Raw genomic sequence first — 22,768 nt, 5'->3', positions numbered from 1 at the left:
GATAAGGGATTATCCTTATCTCTTGAAGAGAGTCTAGATCCAAATAAAAGATTTGGTTAGGAAACTCTTAATGGGATTAGGAGAACCTCTCTTTAAGGCTATAAATAGAAGAGCAGGGCAAACCTCTAAATCATCTTACAGACTACTGAATTGCAGAGAGAGAACACAGTTTGACTGTACTATGTTCTTCTCTCCTTCTCTTGCCGCCCTACCAGTTCGATCTCCACTAGTGGGAGTGATCAAGATTAGTTCTTGATATTGCCTTTTGGTAGAAAAGGCAATCTAAAGTCGTGATCACCTGCCCTCCATTACATTCTTACTGAAGATCTTGGTTCTTGCTGAAGAGCCATCCTCCTGATTCTGCTCCACCTCACATTGTGTCATCTTCAGTGGGAATAGTCTCTGGTTTTCTTCTTGGGCATGAATACCTTCATTGGGAGTTACTGTTACTCTGTATCTAGTATATTTCTTTACTCCCTTTTGGTTTCAGATATGGTCTAGTTTCGTTTCAAGATTGATCATTGAAAATGCAATTTTCTAAAATAGGGAATGTGATTCCCACATGGGAGAGAGAGAAATTTTTGAAAATTCGCCCAACCTTTCTACAGGATTTCGTTATCCATATGATGGATCTCTCATCCCTTCAGTTACCTCAGGCAGTTCATCAAGTATGATGACAGGGATTATCGACCTGCCAAGCAACGTAGAGATGCACCAGAGATGAGAAGGCAGAACGACAGAGACCAGCCACCTCGGGATCCACTAGCACCAAAAAGACCGATCCATGGGGTAATTAATATGATCATTGGTGGATCGGTAGTAGCGGGTTGTAACATGAAGGCGAGCAAGAATGCAATACAGGAGCTAGAGCACGAGGATGAGAACCCACCAAAGCGCCCTCGGGTGGAGGAAGTCATATACTTCACTGAGGATGATGCACATGGGATCTAGTATTCCTACGATGATGCCCTTGTTGTCAAGATGGCCATCAACGACTTTGAGATAAAGCGAATTCTGGTGGACTCAAGCAATTCAGCAGACATCCTATTACTAGAGGCATTCGAGAAGATGGAGCTGGACCTAAATGATCAATAGCAAGTAGACATGCCACTAGTCAGTTTCAATAGAGATGTGGTGAAGCCCCTTGGTAGGATCAAAGTGCTAGTAGCAGTAGGAGTAGAAGCCAACATCATCCGGTTCGAGCACACCTTCCTGGTGGTTGCCACCCTGTCCCCCTACAAAGCCATCTTAGGTTAGCCCATCTTGCACACCCTTCTTGCAATGGTGTCGACCTACTACCTTTCAATGAAATTTTTGAAGAGGTACAAAGTGGGGTAGTACGGGGCAACTAGTTAAAATCTCGGAAATGCGACATCACATTGCTGAAGGGAAAATCGAAGCTGGCAGATGACATCAAGCTAGATCCACCCTGTGAACATATTGATGAGTAAGCTACATCGATGAAGGATATAGTCTTGGTCCCGGTCTTTGATACCGAGTGCATGAAGATTCTCTAGATCGGCACTCACCTAAATGAACCACTCCGGTCTATTCTGGTAAGTTTTTTACTTAAAAAATTTAGATGATTTTGCATGGTCGACAACAAAAATGACCATCATGGACTCTAGTATAATTACTCCCAAGCTTAATGTGGACCCTTTAGTCAAGCCATTCAGGCAAAGGAAAAGAAACCTCGCTCCACATAGGTGGTGGATAGTAGATGAGGAAGTCGGGAAGCTCCTTGCAGCAAACTTTGTTAGATAGGTCTAGTTCTGAGCTGGGTAGCTAATCCTATGCTCGTGAAGAAAGCCAATGACAAGTGGCGCATGTGCGTCAACTACACCAACCTCAATAGAGCTTACCCAAAGGATAACTTCCCCCTTCCTAGATTAGATTGCCTGGTAGATGTGACATCGGGGCATGAGTTGCTGAGCATTATGGATGTTTATTTTGGCTATAATCAAATTCAGATGAACTTAGCCAACCAGGGAAAAACTTCATTTGTAACTGAACTAGGGCTGTACTGTTATAAAGTCATGCCCTTTGGATTGAAAAATGATGGAGCTACCTTCCAACGACTTGTAAACAAAATTTTTGAGCCATTAATAGGCAATAAAATTGAATATTATGTAGACGGCATGGTTGTGAAGACCCAATTTTCAAATTCTCTTATTGATGATTTAAATTGTGTTTTTGATGAGAATAAAAATTATCATATTTTTATCCCTAAATATTTAGTCTTTTATACTTAATTAGTACTTAATTGGACTCATTATTCTTGTATTTCGATTTAAGGAATGAAAGAAGGCGTCAGGAGAACAAAACAAGGTTAATCGGGTAATTGTGCACATTTTTGGTGCCACGTGGTAATCTGGGCATAACTCTCCCATCCAGACTCCGATTGAGATGATTCAAGATGAATTGGAAATATAAGGAAAAACTATACAACTTTCATGTTTTGAGTTTTGATATATTCAGATTTCATCGAAGTGAAAATTGGGCCTGAAGTCTGAGCAAATTCGTAGAGAAGCCCAGTTTGCAGCAGAAGCCAATTCGCAGCAGAAGCCCAATTCACAGAGAAGCCTTGCAATGGCCCAATTCGTTAAGGAAGCCCAATACGAATACAAGAATAAGAAACTGCAAAGAGTCCTATCAGATTCAATTTTCTGATGTAATTCTAGAAAGATAAAAGAGATTGAGATTACCAGATAAGAGATAGGATAGGATTAGATCTAAACTAATCATTAGGAATTAGAACTTTCTATTTTTGAGAAAAAACTCCAAAAAGGAGTTGGAAACAGCCCCTCCTCCTAAAGCTATATAAAGTGGAGGGGGGGGGGGGGACTAGCATCAGACATCAATCAATCAAGGTAGCAAGGAGAAATCCTCCAAGAGAGCTTCAGCCTCCAAGGAAGCAGTCAGCAACCCAGGAGGAGAAGAAAGGTGGCGAAGAGGAGAATTGAAGAATCAAGGGCAAGGAGTCCCCCTCAATCAACTTCTATTTATGATTTTTCTTTTTCTTTAAACTTTACTCTCTTTTATTATTCAATTTCACTTATGTTTAATCTAAATTTTATTGTTGGAATGATTCTTTTAATTAATAACATGAGTAGATAAATTTCTTGATCTAGGATTTGGGTGTAGTCTTTTGATTTGCCTATGATAGATTATGTTTATTTGATTAGGTCGTTGATTGTTGGGATTTACCTTTTATCTTAGGGCTTAATGCTAGAAATTAACTGGCCATTAATTTCTTGAATTAAGGTATTGTGTGAAGTAGCGAGAGTGGAAGCATAATACTAGTTCATTGAGATAATTGACCTAGGGTATGTGTTCCTTAGAGATAAGAACACTCCTTTGTGATTGTTAAACTGATTTCCATTGATCTTAATGGGTTTGTGTTCATTGCCTGTGATCACAAGAGTAGACACACGGTTAGCATAAACACATATGTTGTATCTTGAGAAAGAACTTCATATAATTTAAAGGGAAATCTGATCATAAATTCCTACGATAACCCAATCTAAGAAAACATAAGTATGTCATAGGTAATTGTGGAGCACGATCCGGCTGGTCTTAGCTGTCCGCCGCCTTGCTTCCGAACGAGGTAGTCAGGATCCTGAAACGGGAGAGATGGGAAAGCTCCGGGGGGAACCCGGTGTATAGGCTCCGAAGCTCAAGTTAGAATCTTTCAAAAGCAAGGTAATACCAGATAGCGCAAGGTTTTTGCATACCTCTCTTATCGGGGGGGGGGGGCATGGGGCTCTTATAGTCGCTTCGCGTACTCGCCCCGAGGCCCTTGTCAGATTGGGTATGATTACTCTGGCGCTTGTCAACTCGGCTGTCGTCCCTTCTGCTGAGACAGAACCATCACTGCTTAACCGTCCAACTGGAGATGGCGGCGTCAGTGGCGGTGGCAGGTGGCCGTTTAGAGTGCCGCTGCCAATCGTCAGATCCCAAGTCAGTCAGGCGTGGCGCCCTCGGGCACGGAATTCCCTGGTGCCAGGCGTGGTACGACTTGTTTGTCTTTGGTGCCTAGAAGATGATGTGAAGTGCTGAGCGAGGCGGTCTTGAGCTCGGAGGTATCCCGAACTGTAACAAGGTGGGTCAGTTCGGCGAAGTCTGTCCCGAGCTGTTACAAGGTGGCAGTTCGGCGAAGTCTACCCCAAGCTGTTACAAGGTAGTTCGGCGAAGTCTATCCCGAGCTGTTGCAAGGTGGTAGTTCGGCGAAGTCTATCCCGAGCTGTTACAAGGCGCAGTTTGGCGAAGTCTACCCCCGAGCTGTTACAAGGCGCAGTTTGGCGAAGTCTACCCCGAGCTGTTACAAGGCGCAGTTCGGCGAAGTCTACCCCGAGCTGTTACAAGGCGGTCAGTTCGGCGAAGTCTACCCCGAGCTGTTACAAGGCGGTCAATTTGGCGAAGTCTACCCCGAGCTGTTACAAGGCGCAGTTGGGCGAAGTCTACCCCGAGCTGTTACAAGGTGGGTTAGTTCGGCGGAGTGTGCCCTTGTTTCCGCCTAGGCTTGACCCCTTTTGCCGAGCTGTCGTTTCTGCCACGTGTCTCATAATAAAGAGGTCGGGCCAAATTTTCCTTCATCAATTGCCCCCCACTCCTTGTGCCGAGGGCCTTGCCATGGTGCGGGGAGTTTTCACGAGGTGGTGGTAGATTTGTCCCGTCCTTTAAACCTTCACTATACGAGACGCTTTTGCTAGGGTTTTTTTCGGTTTTCGAGAAGGCTGGAAACATGCCTTACTCAAAAACGCTGGTGGTTGTGACCGTGCGTTTTAAATTTCAAATCAACTCGCACCGCTGGGACGTGACAGCGGGTCATTTCAAAAAGGCACGCCACTGCTGTACGTACGCCGTCGACTGTTAGGGAGACGTGCGGCGCGTCAGATTCGAAAAGACGCGTGTCGAAGCGACGTCGGTTTCAAAAAGACGTGCTGACGTTCCACTTTTTTCGGAAAGACGTGCGCCATTCACGTCTCGACCTTAAGGGTTGCAAGGTTGGTAAGAACGTGGGCCGTCGGATCGTCTTCAGTCTACACGGTCGATTCTTGGTTACTGTAGCTATAAATAGTGGGGGACCCCGGTTGGTTTGTCACTTCTGCGGTTATCTATCGAGTTCGCGTCCAACCTTCCAACTCGCGTCTTTCTTCCAGCTCGCGTCGAGGCTGGTTATACAGTCTTCACGGTTCTTTAGCTTGTTCTTCAAACTTTCCGGTGAGTACTTTCTTGAATCTATCTTTTCCCCAATGTCTAGCTTTGATAGCTCAGACGATTCTTCGAGTAGGGCCGACGTAGGTTCCACCAACCGAGCCGTGTCCCCAGACTGCCTCAGTGACCCCGAGGTGGAGCTTGAAGACTATGAACTAGCGGGCCGAGTTGCTTCGGGCAGTTTGGCGTCTACCTCCCGCCGAGGTCGGATGCTAGACAGGTTTGGTCCTTCGACCATGACGCCTGAGGGGCTCTAATCCATACTTCTGTCCTACAATCTTCCTGGGGGGTACACCTATTTCATTCCTTCGGGTAGCTTTCCTTGGGAACACGGTCCCAATGAGATCGTGATTTTTCGAGAGCAGCTTGCTGCAGGGTTGTGACTTCCTTTCCATCCCCTCCTCGTCGAAGTTATAAACCACTTCGGTGTCACCATTGGCCAGCTTCATCCGAACTCTATTCGGAACCTGGTGGGGACGATATCCCTTTTTTGCGAGCAGAATTTCCCCTTGGACTTGGAGATATTCTCCTCTATCTTGATGCTCAAGAGACAGGCGGGTCCTCTTCATGGGGGGAGACGGGCGTATTACTTTACTCCTCGCCAGGGTTTTAAGCTTCTGCACGATCTCCCTAACAAGGTCCCGGCGTGGAAGTGGGACTATTTCGGCGTGCGAAGTGCACAAGGATGGCCCTTTCAGACTGGGTGGGGTGAGGCCGCTCCCGACTCGGGCGTAACTCTTGATAAAGAGACGGTGAAGGGTCTCCGGCAGTGGGCACAACAAGGCTTAAAGTGCCACCACTAGTTAACGGAGGCTAAGCTTTTTGCAGCCGGCCTGAGTTCGGGTAGGTTTCTGGCTATGCGGTTTCTTGCTTGCTCTCTTCCTTCGTTTTTTCTGATGTCGAACTCGTTCTGCAGGTGTGATGGATGCGGAGAGAACTCGCGGCGGACGTTTGTTCCAAGGTATGAAGAGGAGGAAGCGGGTCGCCAAGCGAACTCGTACCGAGCTGCCCCTGGATGAGGAGCCCCAAGCCCCAGACCATACGACAGTGGATCTGCCCAGGGAGCCCGAAGTGACTCCACTGGTGCACGAGACTGTCGGGGCGCCTTTCGTTGAAACCACTCATACGGGCGCTCTTGCGTACTCAAGTGCTCCTCACTCCGGGTCTGCTCATACGCGGGCTGGGCCCTCAGGCTCGGGAGCTCAAGGGGAGTTTAGGAGCGTGTTGATGCCGAACTACGCTCTTCAAAAGAGTAGGGATGCTACTTTCCCCGAGGAGGTCGCGGCGTGGACAGATCTTCCCTTGAATCAGGTCGCTTGCCGCGCCGTAACACATGCCATGGTGGTAAGTGAGATGCCGTCTTCCTTTTTTATTCTGTTGCTTCTGATGGTGGACTCTTACAGGAGGGGGTTCAAGTTGAGCCGGTGGATGATCCGGAATACATACCCCGACCTCGATGTAAGTGCCATAACCACTTCGCGTATAACTCAGGAGATGGCCAATGCTGCCGATGGCGAGCCAGACTCTGAAGGAGAGGCAGGGCCTTCGGGTGTTGTTGAAGTGCCTTCCGATGGCGAAGAAGTGGCTCTAGGCATGTAAATTTTTTTTTTTTGCCAGTGTACTGTTTCTTGCAATGGAGTGTCTTTTTCCCCTTGCTCATCTTCCCCGAGCTGTTTCTTTGCCGGGTTTTTAGATTTCCGTGGTCTTCTTTGCCGCGAACTGATTTTTTTCCGAGCTGATAATGTGCTGAAGTTCCTCGGCTTGCCTTGTGGCATGGCCTGACTTTGTCCACTTCACTAGGTGGTTTATAGGTAGTATCGCCTCAAGTTCACGATGTTCCACGTTCGGGGTACTCGTTTTCCTTCCAAGGTTTCGAGTTCATATGCACCCCCGAGCGCTGTTTTTACTTTATAGGGACCTTCCCAATTAGGTCCAAGCTTGCCGACGCCGGGTTCGGGCACCATAATTTTCCGGAGGACCAGGTCGCCGACTCGGAAGCTTCATCGCTTTACTCTGCTATTGTAGTAGCGGGCTACCTGCTGCTGGTATGCCGCTGTTCGGATGTGCGCGAGGTCCCTTACCTCGTCCAGTAGGTCGAGGTTGGTGCGTAACTCGTCTCCGTTCGTCCGATCGTCGTATGTTTCTAATCGCAACGTTGGTATTTCGATTTCCGCCGGGATCACCGCTTCAGTGCCGTAGGTGAGGTTGAAGGGGGTTTCTCCCGTGGCTGCTTTTTCGGTCGTTCGGTGAGCCCATAAGACACTTGGTAGCTCTTTGGCCCACAATCCCTTAGCTCGATCCAGACGTGCTTTCAGTCCGCGTAGGATGGCTCTGTTCATTACTTCCGTCTGACCGTTTGCTTGTGGGTGCGCGATTGACGTGAAATTTTGCCGAATCCCCATGTCCTCGCACCACTCTTGGAACTTGATATCCTCGAACTGTTTGCCGTTGTCGGAAATTAGAACCCGAGGTAATCCAAAGCGACATACTATGTTCTTCCAAAAGAAGTTCTGTATGTTTCGGGCCGAAACAGTTGCCAGAGGTTCGGCTTCTATCCACTTCGTAAAATAATCTACCGCAATAACTAAGAATTTTTTCCCGCCTGTTGCTGGTGGGAATGGCCCGAGGAGGTCGATGCCCCATTGTGCAAAGGGCCACGGGATGGCGAGGTATTTGAGGTCGGAGGCAGGTTGATGGTGGACGTTAGCGTGCTTCTGACACTTGTCGCATTTTCTGACGAGCTCGATAGCTTCTGTCTTCATCGTTGGCCAATAGTATCCTTGTTGAAGTGCCTTTTGGGCGAGTGCTCTGCCCCCAAGTGTCCGCCGCACAGGCCTTCATGAGTGTCGCGGAGTACAAACTCGGCTTCGGTAGGTCGCAGGCACCGCAAATAGGGGAGCGTGTACGACCGTTGGTATAACCGTTCATCTATTATGACATATTTGGCCGCCTGGCGCTGCACCCTTTTGGCGGCATTGCGTTCTACAGGGAGGGTTCCGTCTATCAGGAAGCTCGCGAGTGGATCGATCCAGCTCGGCTCTGCTTCTAAGATGGGAGCGACTTCCTCTGTCCCCCCGAGAATACTAGGCCAAGGTAAGTCCTCTATGTACACGGTTCTCATATTGTTGTGACTCGTGCTGGCTAACCGGGACAGGGCGTTGACCTCAGTGTTTTCGGACCTCGGGATTTGCCTGATGATGTGTGACCGGAAGTTGAGCAGGGCTTCTTTTACTTTGGCCAAATATGCGATCATGGAGAGATCGCGTGCTTCGTACTCGCCAGTAACTTGGTTTACCACGAGCTGAGAATTGCTGCAGATGACCAAGTGTTTTGCCTTTAACTTTGCGCTAGGTCCAGCCCGGCAATTAGTGCTTCGTACTCTGCCTTGTTGTTGGATGCCGCGAACTCAAAGCGTAGCGCGTACTCTACTTTTGTGCCGCTCGGGCCGCACAAGACTATTCCAGCTCCGCTGCCCTACCAGTTCGAGGAACCATCCACCTGAAGGATCCAGGGCTCCTCATCCCAATTCACTCTTCGCCTGATCAGGAGAGATGCCACACTGGATGCTACTTCACGGGGTTCAAACTCTATGGGCTCAGGAGCTCCGGGTTCGCCGCAAATGGGGACCTCGAGCTCGACCTGCGGGGCTTTGTGGCTGAAAGTGCACTCGGCGATAAAATCTGCCAGAGCTTGGGCCTTGATAGCGGTTCTCGGTTTGTACTAGAGATCGTACTCGCTGAGTTCGATGGCCCATTTCGTCAGTCGACCGGAGACCTCGGGTTTGAGTAAAACTTGTCTGAGAGGCTTGTTAGTTAGGACGATGACTGTATGAGCCTGGAAGTACGGGCGGAGTTTCCGAGCTGCTATTACTAGGGCGTATGCTAGTTTTTCTATCTCCGGGTACCTTGCCTCTGCTCCTTACAAAATCTTACTAACATAATATATGGGTCGTTGGACCCGGTCTGTTTTCTTTATTAGTACCGAACTGACCGCCTCGTCGCTCGCCGAGAAGTACAGTTGTAAGACCTCGCCCACCTCGGGCCGGGCTAAGGTTGGTATACTAGCGAGGTAACCTTTTAGTTCGTCGAACGCGAACTGGTAGTCCTGGGTCCATTCGAACCCTTTGCCTTTGACTGCCTTGAAGAAGGGTAGGCAGCGGTCTGCTGACTTGGATAAGAAGCGGCTTAGAGCGGCTATGCAGCCGTTTAGCCTCTGGACCTCTTTTACTTTTCGAGGTGGTTTCATATCTAGAACGGATTTTACTTTGTCCGGGTTGGCCTCAATACCGTGCCGATTGACAATGTAGCCTAGGAACTTGCCTGAGGTGACGCCGAAGACACACTTGTTGGGATTCAACTTCATGCTAAAGTGTCGCAGGATTTGGAAAACAGAATCTAAGTCTTGTATTAACTCTTGTGAAAACTGAGTTTTGACGACCATGTCGTCTACATAGCACTCTATCTTCGTACCAATCAGGGGCCGAAACAGCTTATTTACAAGTCTTTGGAAAGTCGCCCCGGCGTTATTTAGTCCGAAGGGCATGACTTTGTAGCAATACAGGCCGAACTCGGTAGTGAAGCTGGTTTTTTCCTCGTCGGATGGGTCCATCCTAACTTGGTTGTAGCCCGAGTAGGCGTTCAGGAAGCTTAGCAACTCGTTTCCCGAGGTCGCGTCCACTAGGCGGTCAATTCTGGGGAGGGGGAAGCAGTCTTTCGGGCAAGCTCGGTTCAGGTCGGTATAGTCGACGCACATGTGCCACTTGCCGTTTGCCTTTTTTACCAACACCGGGTTGGCCACCCAGCTCGGGTAGTGGACTTCCCTTATGAAGTTTGCTGCGAGGAGCTTCTCAACCTCCTCGTCGACCGCTCTCCAGCGTTTTGGGGCTAAGTTGCGTTTCTTCTGTCTAACGGGTTTGACTACAAGGTCAGTATTAAGCTTGTGAGTTATCAGTCCGGGGCTAATGTCGGGCATGTTGACCGCGGACCAGGCAAAAATATCTAAATTTTGGAGTAAAAAACTTACCAATTCGGCTCGTAGGGGATCTTCGATGGAAGCTCCGATGCTTAGTGTGCGAGCTGGGTCCGTAGTTGAAGCCTGGATTGCGATTGTTTCCTCCGTGGGCGAAGCTCGCTCCTCACCTTGCTCCACCGGCCGCTCCAGCTCGAGGTCGTCGACCGTCTTGGTTTTTCCCTTTAGGGCGGCAATGTAGCACTTGCGGGACTCGAGCTGGTCGCCCCGTGCTACCCCTATACCAAAGTCTGTAGGGAACTTCATGGCCAAATAGTAGGTGGAGACCATCGCCCGTAGGACATGCGTGATCGGCCGCCCTATTATGGCATTGTATGGGGAGGGGGTCGCGACTACCAGGAAATCATGGTTGAGTCTGACCGCACAAGGCCATGTGCCGACTTCCACAGGGACAGTTATTTTCCCGAGGGGCCTAACTTCCTCTCCGCTGAAACCTACCAGGGGAGTGTTCGCGGGCTTCAGCTCGCTCCTCTTTAACTGCAACTGGTCAAATGGCGATTTGAAGAGGATGTCCGCTGAGCTGCCCGAATCTACGAGCACGCGCCTGACCTCGAAATCGCTAATCCTTAGCTTAATGACAAGCACGTCATCATGGGGGTAGTGGACTCCTCGCGCGTCGTCCTCCATGAAAAAGATTGGCTCTTCGATCTTTGGCCTCTTTGGGGGGTTCCTTTCTTCGAGGGCCACTTCGCGAACTGAAGTCCGGGCTGCTGCCGAGGTACACCCCGCTACTATGGATCCTCCCACTATTACATGGATGGTTCCCCGAACTGGCCTCTCTTCTAGAGGCTGCTTCTGCAACGATTCGGCAGGTCTGTTGCTAGACTCGGGTGCATCCTTTTCTTGCTCCCCTTGCCGACCTGCTTTATTGTTATTGTGCTGTACGAAATTTCTCAAGTATCCGCGATGGATGAGTCCCTCTATCTCGTCACGGAGGTTATTACACTGTTCGGTGCTATGACCATGGTCTCGATGGAAACTACAATACAAATTCTTGTTTCTATCGTTCGGATTTCCCTTCAGGTGAGGTGGCCACTTAACGTACGGAGCGTCTTTGATCGTCATTAAGATCTCTGTCAGCCTCGTGTTCAACGACGTGTAGTCCGTCCGAGCTGCTAAGGGGGCCCGGAAGGACTGGTTCGGCTTCGGCTCCCGTGTCGGGTTTTTTCTATTCACCGGGTTGGAGAGCTCGCCTTCTCTCTTTCTTTTCTCGTTCCCGCCTTCGGTTCGTTGGTTGATCTCTTCCTCCATCCTCATGAACTTATCCACGAGTTTGAGGAATTCGGTCACGGTCGTGGGCTGGTTGGCCACCATGTGCCATTTGAACTCTTTGTGCGTCACCCCTCTTTTGGCCGCTGCGAGCTGCACTGCGGGGTCCAACCGTGGTATTTGCAAGCATGCCTTGTTGAATTGCTTGATGTAGCCCCGAATAGACTCTCCTTCTCTTTGGACCACTCTGAAGATGCTTTCCTCTGTTCTGGGGCACCGTCGGCTGGTGACGAAGTGCGTGGTGAAGACTTGCACGAACTGGGCCCAGCACTTTAACGACCCGGGGGCCAGGTTCCTGTACCAAGTGCGGGCTACCCCCCTGAGGGTGGTGGTAAAGGCCACGCACATGCACGATTCGCTAGCCCTGGCGAGGTGCATTTGCGATTGAAAGGCGTCAACGTGGTCGTTGGGGTCAAAGGACCCGTCGTACTTGTCCAGAGATGGGAGTTTGAAGTCTCTGGGTAAGGGGACCGCCAGGAGTTCCTATGCGAGGGGGGAAGGAACGGAGAGGGCCAGGGTAGCTCCTACCTCGTCTGAGCTCGTGGCTTTGCCTCTGACTTCCGACAAGGCACGGGTGGCGGTCTGGCGGCTTTGCCGGCGCCTTCGCCGTTGAGCGGGCCTTGTGCTGGCGCTGCTGGCCTCCGTGTTACCGAGCTCGATGGGCCCGGAGTGCTGGTAGTCCGCCGCTAGGGCGCTGAATCGATTTTCGGTGAGCGGGAGCTCGGGCTTGGAGCATCGGGGTGCCGATCTCACGGGCGAGGTTCCCGACCCACCCGCGAGTTGCGAGGCGGGGATGACATTTCTCTCTCTTCGGCCTGGGGACGAGGCCTGGCTGTTGGGGTGGTTTTGGGGCCGGGAGGCCTTCGCCTGGCAGGGGCGCCCATCCTGCGGGGAGGCCTTGACCGGCCTCGGAGCGGGGTGGCGAGGTGGAAGTAGTGGTTGGTTCAGTGGCAGTTGGGGGAACTGCTGTTGGTAGTGATACTGGGAGATGCTATGCAGCACTTGGTGCTGGTGAAGCTGGTGTTGCTGGAACTGTTGCATTTGGGCTTGCATTGCCCGCATGCACTGCACCAGGTCCTCCAACCGGTCTTGGCTAGCTGGCAGGGGGACGGTAGTTGGTTCAGTGAAAGTTGACTCAATAGGGAGATGAAAGGGGACGTTTGTGGTAGGAGGGTTTACGGGTGCCACTGCTTGTGGCGTGTTCAGGATGGGGATCCCATCCGCCGAAAGGGGGATGGTGAACTGTCCAACACACACTACGGGGACCTGAAGTTGCTCCCCGGTGGCGTTTGTCTCCGTGCCGCGTCCGGTGTTGCTGGAGGAGGCCATGAGTATTGGGATTTTTAAAGAAGAAAGGGGGTATCGAAGTTTGGAGGGAGGCTTTTTGAAGCGTTTCCCACAGACGGCGCCAATTGATGGAGCGCGATCCGGCTGGTCTTAGCTGTCCGCCGCCTTGCTTCCGAACGAGGTAGTCGGGATCCTGAAACGGGAGAGATGGGAAAGCTCCGGGGGGAACCCGGTGTATAGGCTCCGAAGCTCAAGTTAGAATCTTTCAAAAGCAAGGTAATACCAAATAGCGCAAGGTTTTTGCATACCTCTCTTATCGGGGGGGGGGGGCAGGGGGCTCTTATAGTCGCTTCGCGTACTCGCCCCGAGGCCCTTGTCAGATCGGGTATGATTACTCTGGTGCTTGTCAACTCGGCTGTCGTCCCTTCTGCTGAGATAGAACCGTCACTGCCTAACCGTCACTGCTTAACCGTCCAACTGGAGATGGCGGCGTTAGTGGCGGTGGCAGGTGGCCGTTTAGAGTGCCGCTGCCAAATGTCAGATCCCAAGTTAGTCAGGCGTGGCGCCCTCGGGCATGGAATTCCCTGGTGCCAGGCGTGGTACGACTTGTTTGGCTTTGGTGCCTAGAAGATGATGTGAAGTGCTGAGCAAAGCGGTCTTGAGCTCGGAGGTATCCCGAATTGTAACAAGGTGGGTCAGTTTGGCGAAGTCTGTCCCGAGCTGTTACAAGGTGGCAGTTCGGCGAAGTCTACCCCGAGCTGTTACAAGGTAGTTCGGCGAAGTCTATCCCGAGCTGTTGCAAGGTGGTAGTTCGGCGAAGTCTATCCCGAGCTGTTACAAGGCGCAGTTTGGCGAAGTCTACCCCGAGCTGTTACAAGGCGTAGTTTGGTGAAGTCTACCCCGAGCTGTTACAAGGCGGTCAGTTCGGCGAAGTCTACCCCGAGCTGTTACAAGGCGGTCAGTTCGGCGAAGTCTACCCCGAGCTGTTACAAGGTGGGTTAGTTCAGCGGAGTGTGCCCTTGTTGCCGCCTAGGCTTGACCCCTTTTGCCGAGCTGTCGTTTCTGCCACGTGTCTCATAATAAAGAGGTCGGGCCAAATTTTCCTTCATCAGTAATCATTTGATGAAACCCGAATCCTAGGCTTTTTATAATATTCTGAATTAAACCTATTTACTTGCATTATCATTTATTTAATTTGGCTTGAGAGTTGAATCTCTAATTTCTAAATAATAGGGAAATCTTAGAACTTGGTACTTGACAACACCTTCCCTATGGGATCGATACTCTATTCACACATTATTACTTGCCCACAATCTATATATTTGCAGAAATCGTACAACAAGTTTTTGGCACCGGGGGAAGGCAATACTGTCAATATCAAAAATCTTGATACACTCTATTACTTTAGACCTCTTATTCTTTTTTTTTTTTAAATCTGTCTTTTTGTTTTGCTCATTGCACAACCTTTTAGGTGTTTATGCGAAGCGATCCAAACGCCCGATTAGAAGATCTAGATCTTGAAATTGACCGTAGGTGCAAAGCTTTAACTAAAGCCAAAAAGGAGAGGATCATAAAGGAGAAAAAAGATAGGGCTAGGGATTTGGAAAGTCAGGAAGGAGGAACACAAATTAATCAAGAAGCTTTTGAGGGAGTAAGAAAAGAAGAAGATATGGCAAACGATGCTAACAGAGCCTTGCACGAATTTTCCATGCCAACTTCGACCTTTCAGCCTAGCATTGAAAGGCCAACGGTTGCAACTAATAATTTTTAAATAAAACCAGCAATCATTCAGATGGTTCAACAATCTCAGTTCAGGGGAGGAATTATGGAAGACACCAATGCTCATTTGGCAAATTTCTTGGAGATCTGCGATACCTTCAAAATGAATGGTGTTTCTGATGACTGAGGCTTTTCCCTTTTTCTCTTAGAGACAAAGCCAAAACATGGTTAATCTCTCAAGCTTCAGGATCAATTACTACATGGGATCAGCTCACAAAGGCATTTCTAGTAAAATACTTTCTGCCAAGAAAAACTACTAAATTGAGGCATGACATCACCAGTTTCACTCAGTTTGATGGAGAGACTCTCTATGAAGCATGGTAAAGGTTCAATGATTTGCAAAGAAAGTGTCCTCATCATGGTATCTTGATGTGTGGCTCATTGTGACACTAGCAAGTGCACTAGCCATTCAAGTAATAAAGTAGTGAGTGAAGTATCGTTCCCACGAGGATTTAGAAAACAATTACCAATACTAAATTGAACACTTCTTATCTGATCAACAAATAAATCAAAACTCTAATGAAAGCTAAGAAATCCTAAATTAAAATCTATCTAAATCATTGGTCCAATTGCCTTCAATTCAGGTTAGAAGAGTAAGCAGTAAATGTCAATCTCAGAATTCAGCAATCTATCAATTTGGATCATTCGAATGAATCATGATTGAGCCTTGGTTTGGTGAAACCCCAAGGTCATGAACAGCCTCTCTCAAGCGCATGTCCATCCTATGCATGAGTGATGGTTCTTCTATCTCTAGCAAGAATCTAATCCCCATGCATGCATTTCTTCAAACACTTCTAAGGCATCAATTCAAATCTGAATTGATCACCAACTTAATTGTGCAAGTTATCTCTAACCTTGCACTCAATTCAGTTCTTGAATAGTAGATCTGAATTCCTAGAGTCTCTCTCAAGCACTCTAGGAATTCCAAGCTGTAGATTAATTCACCCAATCTGAAAATTGCAGATCTGAATTCTCTTTCAAGCAATTCAGATCTTGCAATCTCAGATCTGAGAATTCAGATCTGAGTTTTGAAGGTTAGTTGGCCGAATTAATCTACAATCACACCCTTATTCAAGAAACTTCAAGTACAATGCATGACCATTTGAATGAATAAAAAAGAATTAGATTGCTGAACTGAAATTTTACAAGTTGAAATACATCAAGGAAGAATGGAAACAAGGAGAAAGAAGAAAGAACATATAACTAAGAAACTGAATTCAAATCAAAAGAGAATGAAACTACAAATGATTTATTACAGAAGATCTTTGAATCACAAACTCTCAATTCGAACTCACCTTCTTCTTCTAGCTTGCTTGTCTTGAACTTCCTTCAGCCCTTCTTCTTCTTCTTCCTTGCACCTAGCCTTCTTCTCTTCTCTTCTCTTCTCTTCTCTTCTCTCAAGGTGGCCGAACCTCTATGAGTGGGAGAGCCTTCCTCTCAAGCAATTGAACACTTTCTCCCCTCCTAGAGGCCTCCTTATATAGTTTTTCAAGGGGGCTCTTGCCCCTTCTTGAAGCCTCTAGAATGGGGTGTATTACACCCCTCATGAACCTTCTAGAGTGCTCCCTCCTTCTCTTCAAGAAACATCTAGGAGTTGCCGCCCCTAGCTCCCTTTGGGCTGCTATTTGGGCTACAAATGGGCCTTCCTTGTTGGGCCGAATTCTCCTCATAGCTAGGCTTTATTTTCTTGGGTTTTCTCAAGGAATTCACTTGCTCTTTTTGGGCCGAAGTGCTCTCTCTTGCTTCCACGACCGGGCTGGACTGAAATTGGTCTTTTTGAACATTCTTTTCTTGCCTTTTTCCTTCCTTTTCTTGGATTGATTATCCCTGAACTTATTCTTAGCATTAAGCTAAATTAAGGCAAAAATTAATAAAACCGGCATAAAAATCCATGCTAAAGTCCTCAAAAATTATAGATAAATTGTAAGTTCATCATATCCCAGATTAGTTGATAGTACAGACGTTCTATAATGGTCTCTCCCCTCAAATGAGAAGTACTATTGACGCAGCAGCTGGCGAGGCTCTCATGAACAAGAATGCTACAAATGCAAATGTTCTCCTTGAAGAAATGGCAGCTAATAACTACCATTGGTCTAATGAAAGAAGCATTACAAAAAAGGATGCTTGTGTTTATGATGTGGATGGGTATTCTCTGCTTGCTTCCAAAGTTGATGCGATAGCCAAGACCTTGGAACGAGTGAGCATCAATGTTCTCTCCAACCATCCGAAAGTGTGTGAATCTTGTTGGGGAAATCACCATAATTCCGATTGTCATGGGATGGAGCAAGTCCAGTTTGTCAATAATCCCAATCGGCAACCAAAGGCAACCAACTTAGCATGGGGAAATCCAGGAAACCAAGGAGGCAACCAAAGGCAACCTTCCAAAATAACTTTCAAGGGAGGAATCAAAATCAGCCCCAAGCACCACAAGAAAACAAACCCTCCTATGAAACAACTTTAGAGAAATTCCTTGGGGCTACCTCTGAAAGGTTTGAGAAGATGGAAAAGCAATATGACAGGTTGGAGGCAAAGGTTGATCAAATAGCTAACCAAAATAGGAACTTGGAGATGCAAATATGTCAAATGGCTAGTTCATTCAATGCAAGAGCTCAAGGTACTTTGCCTAGAAAAACTGAAGTCAATTCCAAGGAGCATTGCAAGGCAATTACTTTGAGAAGTGGCAAACAACTTGAGGAAGTGATGCCAAAGAGAGTAGAAGAAGAGAGTGGTGAAGCTTCAACAGAAATTATTCAAGAAGAAATTCCAAATGACCAAGCTGAAGAAGAGAAGAAAGAAGAGTTGTCTAAAAAACCACAGGTTAAGCCTTACGTACCACCTGTTCCTTTTCCTCAAAGACTAAAGCATCAGAAATTGGATAAACAATATGAAAAGTTTTTGAACATCTTCAAGCAGCTTCACACAAATATCCCTTTTGTAGAAGCACTTGCTCAAATGCCGACTTATGTGAAGTTTCTCAAAGAATTATTGTCCAATAAAAGGAAGATTGAAGACAATGTTGTTGTTGCACTTACTGAGGAGTGCAGTCCTATAATCCAACATAAACTTCCACCAAAGCTTTAAGACCCAGGTAGTTTTTCTATTCCTTGCACCATAGGAGATATTGAGTTTGAGAAAGCTTTGTGTGATTTGGGTGCTAGTATGAGTCTTATGCCATTGTCGATTTGCAAGAGATTTGGGGTTTAGTAAATTAACTACTACCAGAATGACTTTGCAATTGGCAGATCGTTCTGTAAAGTACTCGATTGGGATTATAGAAAATGTATTGGTCAAAGTGGGAAAATTCTACATCCCTGTGGATTTTGTGGTGCTTGACATGGATGAGGATGTAGATATCCCATTAATTATTGGGAGGCCATTCTTGGCAACAGTTGGAGCACTTATAGATGTGAAGCAAGGGAAGCTAACTCTAGGGTAGGGGATGACATGATAGTGTTTGACATTGCAAAAGTAGAAAAATATCCTGCTCTTACTGATAGTTGTTTCCGAGTTGATATAATAGAGGAGTTGGTTCAAGGGGTTTGGGAAAAGGAACATTTTGAAGACCCTTTGGAAGCTTGCTTAATCAATAATGCAACGAGTAAAGATGAAGAAATTAAGGAGATTTTGAACTATTTGGAGGCCACTGAATGCTAATTTGCAGGAAATGGTTGCAACATTGAATGATTCTCCAAAGTTACAACAATCAGGTATTGCTCATTATATGTTGCCAATTAATAATGAGAGACCATTACCCTTTGTTTTGCAGGTCCCTATTCCAGATTTGAACCCACCCATGATGGATGAAAGGGGAGAACACCGAAAGATGCAACCGCGAGAATTAGAGGATCCGATTCATGATTATTAAAAATAGGGAAGTTTGTTTTTCCTTTTTCTTTTTGTTTTTGCATTTCTAGTTTAGTTTTTTTGCTCTTTCTTTGCATTTAACCTCACATTGGGGACAATGTAAGTTTTAAGTGTGGGGGAGGGGATTTAGGTTGCATTTTAAAATTTGATATGGGTCGTGTTTTTCTGCATTTTCTTTTCAAAAAAAAAATCAAAACCTCAACTCTTTTGAAATCAATTAAAACATTGTTCTAGGAAAATTCTTGTGAACCTAGTAATGAGGTACGATCAAGGAGTACATGACTTATCTGAAACCACTTCCAGTTAAGCTAGTCCTAAATTCAGGTTTAAGTAAATGGGGTAGTTCTTTTACCATTGCTACAATTGGTAGGATGGAGCATAAAATGCACCTACCAACCAAGTAATTCAATAGTAGGATGGAGCATAAAATGCACCTACTAGCCAGCAAATTCAACAGTAGGATGGAGCATAAAATGCACCTACTGGATGAGTGATCAAAAAGTGAGACGGAGCATAAAATTCACTTACTCCCAATAAAAAGTGAAAAAAAAAGAAAAAAAAAGAGAGGTTTTCCCTAACTTACTACCTGGTTTGTAGTAGCAAAAATTGGATTGACTGATGAACGAGTCGTGTATGACTTGGTTGTGTTGATTTAATGGTTTGCAATAGTTAACCTAGAATATTTGTGGAGAAAGATGAAGGAGAGTTGAGTTTAAAAATCGGTAGGATAGTTTGTTCTTGTTTTATTTTTGCTTGAATTTTGTCTTGCCCGAGGACGGGCAAGGTTTAAGTGTGGGGGGATTTGATGAGAATAAAAATTATCATATTTTTATCCCTAAATATTCAGTCTTTTATACTTAATTAGTATTTAATTGAACTCATTATTCTTGTATTTCGATTCAGGGCATGAAAGAAGGCATCAGGAGAAAAAAACAAGGCTAATCGGGTAATTGTGCACAGTTTCGGCGCTGTGTAGTAATCTAGACATAACTCTCCCGTCCAGACTCTGATTGAGATGATTCAAGATGCATTGGAAAATAAGGAAAAACTCTACAACTTTCATGTTTTGAGTTTTGATATATTCGGACTTCATCGAAGTCAAAATTGGGCCCAAAGGCTGAGCGAATTCGTAGAGAAGCCCAGTTCGCAGCAAAAGCCAATTTGTAGCAGAAGCCCAATTCACAGAGAAGCCTTGCAGTGGCCCAATTCGTTAAGGAAGCCCAATACGAATACAAGAATAAGAAACTAAAAAGAGTCCTATCAGATTCAACTTTCTGATGTAATTTTAGAAAGATAAAAGAGATTGAGATTACCATATAAGAGATAGGATATGATTAGATCTAAACTAATCATTAGGAATTAGGACTTTTTATTTTTGAGAAAGAACTCCAAAAAGGAGTTAGAAACAGCCCCTCCTCCTAAAGCTATATAAAGAGGGGGGGGGGGGGGGGACTAGCACCAGGCATCAATCAATCAAGGGAGCAAGGAGAAATCCTCCAAGAGAGCTTCAACCTTCAAGGAAGCAGTCAACAACCCAGAAGGAGAAGAAAGGCAGCAAAGAGGAGAATTGAAGATTCAAGGGTGAGGAGTCCCCTTCAATCAACTTCTATTCAAGAGTTTTCTTTTTCTTCAAACTTTAATCTCTGTTATTATTCAATTTCACTTATGTTTAATCTAAATTTTATCATTGGAATGATTCTTTTCATTAATAATGAGTAGCTAAATTTCTTGATCTAGGATTTGGGTGTAGTCTTTTGATTTGCCTATGATAGATTATGTTTAATTGATTGGGTCGTTGATTGTTGGGATTTATCTTTTATCTTAGGGCTTAATGCTAGAAATTAACTGGCCATTAATTTCTTGAATTAAGGTATTGTGTGAAGTAGCGATAGTGGAAGCATAATGCTAGTTCATTGAGATAATTGACCTAGGGTATGTGTTGCTTAGAGATAAGAACACTCCTTTGTGATTGTTAAACTGATTTCCATTGATCTTAATGGGTTTGTGTTTATTTCCTGTGATCACGAGAGTAGACATGCGGTTAGCATAAACACATGTGTTGTATCTTGAGAAAGAACTTCATATAATTTAGGGAAATCTGATCGTAAATTCCTATAATGATAACCCAATCTAAGAAAACATAAGTATGTCATAGGTAATCGTTTGATGAAACCCGAATCCTAGGCTTTTTATAATATTCTGAATTAAACCTATTTACTTGCATTATCATTTCTTTAATTTGGCTTGAGAATTGAATTTCTAATTTCTAAATAATATAGAAATCTTAGAATTTGGTACTTGACAACACCTTCCCTATGGGATCGACACTCTATTCACACACTATTACTTGCCCATGATCTGTATACTTGTAGAAATCGTATAACAGCTTTCCAAATTTTAAGAAAATATAACATGAAACTCAACATGAACAAGTGTACTTCAGGGTCACATCGGGCAAATTCCTAGGTTATATAGCGAATCGATGTGGCATTGAGGCCAACCCGGACAAAATCCAAGCAATCTTAGATATTAGACCACCTAGGTCAATAAAGGAAGTATAGCAGTTAACTGGCCGAATTGCCGCCCTGAAGCGATTTTTGTCTAAGTTGGTTGTTCGGTGTTTACCCTTTTTCAATGCCATAAAAAAGAATGAGGACTTTGAGTGGTTCGAGGAGTGCCAAATAGTGTTTGGCGAGTTAAAGAAGTACTTAAGTTCACCACCGATATTGACCCGACCTGAACATAGAGACGAACTAAAACTCTACCTCTCTACGATTAACGAGGTAGTCAGCTTGGTAATATTAAGAGAAGTAGACTGGGTCCAAAGGCTCGTTTACTATATTAGTAAGATTTTGCAAGCAGCTGAAACTAGGTACCCTGACATCAAGATACCGACCTTTGCACTAGTCATTGTGGCTTAGAAACTACACCCCTACTTCCGAGCCCATACTATTGTTGTCCTAACTAACAGAACTCTATGGCATGTCCTTTAGAAGACCAAGGTCTTAGGGCGGTTAACGAAGTGGGCCATTGAGTTGAGCGAATATGACATCCAGTTTGAACTGTGCCCAACAATTAAAGCACAGGTCTTGCTGACTTCGTCACTGAATGTATGTTTCGCACGCCAACTCCTGAGGTGGTTAAGCCGACTAACACATCAGAGGCATCAACCAGTGCGACACCCGTTCTAGCCAAGGAAACCCCAGCTTGGGATGAGGAGCCCTAGATCCTCCACATCGAGGACCCATCTAATCAGCGAGGAAGCAGAGCCGTACTCATACTATATTGACCAAGTGAGGTGAAGCTGGAGTAACTCTTTAATTTGCACTCGAAGCGTTGAACAATGAAGTGGAGAACGAAGCACTGATAGCCGTGCTGGCATTGGCAAAGGAGGTCGACGCAAAGCATGTCATGGTATGCAATGATTCTTAGTTGGTTGTGAACCAAGTGAATAGTGAGTATGAGGCTCGGGAATTCTCCATGATGGCCTATCTGGCCAAAATGAGGGAGCTCCTGCCGAGCTTCCATTCTTGGTTCATCTAGCAAGTTCTAAGAGCAGAAAATGCTGAGGTCGACGCACTATCGAAGCTGAAAACACAAGTGACATCACCATGAGGACAATGTACATTGAAGACCTGCCGCAACCTAGCATTGTGAGGGTGGTAGAAGTGGTCATCCTCATGTTGTTTGTAGAACCAAGTTGGATCAACCAGCATGTTGATTAGCTGCTCCACAAAACCCTACCAGTAGATCATAATGTAGCTCAGAGGGTAGAGTGTCAGTCAGCTCCCTACATTCTTATTAGTGAGCGGCTGTATAGGAGATCTTTTACGCTCACCTACCTGCGCTGCTTAAGTCCTTTGGAGGAAAGCCATGTGCTACACAAGATCCATGAAGGTCTTTGTGGAGGACACTTGGGGGGCAGGGTGCTTTCCCAAAAGGTGCTAAGGAAAAAATACTACTGGCCTACAATGAAGGCGGATCAGGCAGAGAAGATTCTCAGTCGTGGCGGTTAACTATTGCACGAAGCGGGTGGAGGCTGAACCATTGGTGACCATCAATGCTCGGAATGTACATAACTTTTTCTAGAAGAATATAGTGTGTAGATTCAGACTCTCGAAGGTGTTGACATATGACAATGGGAAGCAGTTCGAAGACATTAAGTTCCAGAATTGATGTGTTGAGATGGGGATCTAGTAGAACTTCACTTCGGTAGCACATCCACAGGAGAACGGTTAGGCCAAGGTGACGAATAGGGCAATCCTATGTGGACTCAATGCTTGGCTTTCTCGATCTAAGCGTTTGTGGGTCGATGAGCTGCCCA

At 46.1% G+C, this 22,768-nt stretch overlaps 1 non-coding gene across 1 annotated transcript; it reads right to left on the bottom strand.

Moving 5' to 3' along the window:
• Positions 1-14,838: 14,838 nt before the first annotated feature.
• On the bottom strand, positions 14,839-14,945 carry LOC148880464 (small nucleolar RNA R71). Its single transcript, XR_016106052.1, has one exon. It is a non-coding gene; the product is annotated as a small nucleolar RNA R71 (small nucleolar RNA).
• Positions 14,946-22,768: the final 7,823 nt, after the last annotated feature.

This window comes from Nelumbo lutea, chromosome 1 (assembly GCF_056320005.1).
Source record: "Nelumbo lutea isolate HS-2025 chromosome 1, American lotus-T2T, whole genome shotgun sequence".
NCBI classification, from domain to species: domain Eukaryota; kingdom Viridiplantae; phylum Streptophyta; class Magnoliopsida; order Proteales; family Nelumbonaceae; genus Nelumbo; species Nelumbo lutea.
Note: the sequence above shows the minus strand (reverse complement) of the source record. Positions and strands in the feature narration are given on the sequence as shown.